Below are 991 nucleotides of genomic sequence, written 5' to 3' on the forward strand. Positions count from 1 at the left end.
TCCCGTATTGTACCTTCCAAATGCCACGATAGCAGGTGATGTATTACTCTGCTATTTGACAGGAACTGAATCTGAATTTCCTGATTTGGTGACATGTACCCAACTAATAAGAGTCACCCTTTACTGATTCTCAGAGCATGTATTAACTGCAAGTGGAAATTGGAAAATGGGGTGAGGGAGGACTTAGCCATTGGCACTTCGATATGTACATCCCAAACAGCTTTAAAAAAATTTTTTTAATTGCCAATGCCAACTATATTTCAAGTCGTCACGGTGGGGTATTGGGAAAAGCTTACAATTAACAATAATCACACCTCCGATTAACCTCATTGGCTACGATACTGCCACTGCGAAAAGCTCCAAACAGCTTTTCAATTGCTGCTGCAGCAAATGCCTGGTTCATCCAATAGAAAATGAAATCAATTTTAAAGGCTAACAGTCAATATTGGTCACTTCCTGTTATTGATTGTTAGCTGTTTCCTAATCAGTAATCTCTCCCAGATTCAATTCTTCACGCACCCGCTAAAAAATTTATGAGTCGCCTAAGTCATAAACTTGAATAGCAAATTCAGTTTGTGAATCACCATGAATTTGATCTAGATGTTAATATGAGAAAATGAAACCATTTAAAATTTTAAGTAATGAAGCTTGTTCCAAAAAAAATGATGATGTAATTATGTGTTGAGAAGGCAATCCTGAATCCTGTCCTCAGGCAGCGGCTGAACTGGTTCACAGTCATCCACAAACGTACTACACTTCAGGCTATCAGTGGTAATTTACAGACAGCGATACTAATGTGAACGCTCCAACTTTCAGCCTGTGGTGGAGGTATTAATAGACTGCATAAGAACATTAAGTTATTAAAATAGTGTCTTTTATTTTGAGCATTAAAACACTCCAAATAGAACTTAAAATGCTGTTGACAAAGTGCTTAGTAATACAAGCCCAAAGTGATTTACTTCAGAAAAAAAAATGTGTTCCATTAGACTCT

At 37.0% G+C, this 991-nt stretch overlaps 1 non-coding gene across 1 annotated transcript; it reads right to left on the minus strand.

Annotated features, from left to right (window-relative positions):
* Positions 1-220: 220 nt before the first annotated feature.
* Positions 221-359, minus strand: LOC118759403 (U4 spliceosomal RNA). The gene has a single exon (XR_004996182.2). It is a non-coding gene; the product is annotated as a U4 spliceosomal RNA (small nuclear RNA).
* Positions 360-991: the final 632 nt, after the last annotated feature.

Source organism: Ochotona princeps, chromosome 6 (genome assembly GCF_030435755.1).
Source record: "Ochotona princeps isolate mOchPri1 chromosome 6, mOchPri1.hap1, whole genome shotgun sequence".
Lineage (NCBI taxonomy): Eukaryota > Metazoa > Chordata > Mammalia > Lagomorpha > Ochotonidae > Ochotona > Ochotona princeps.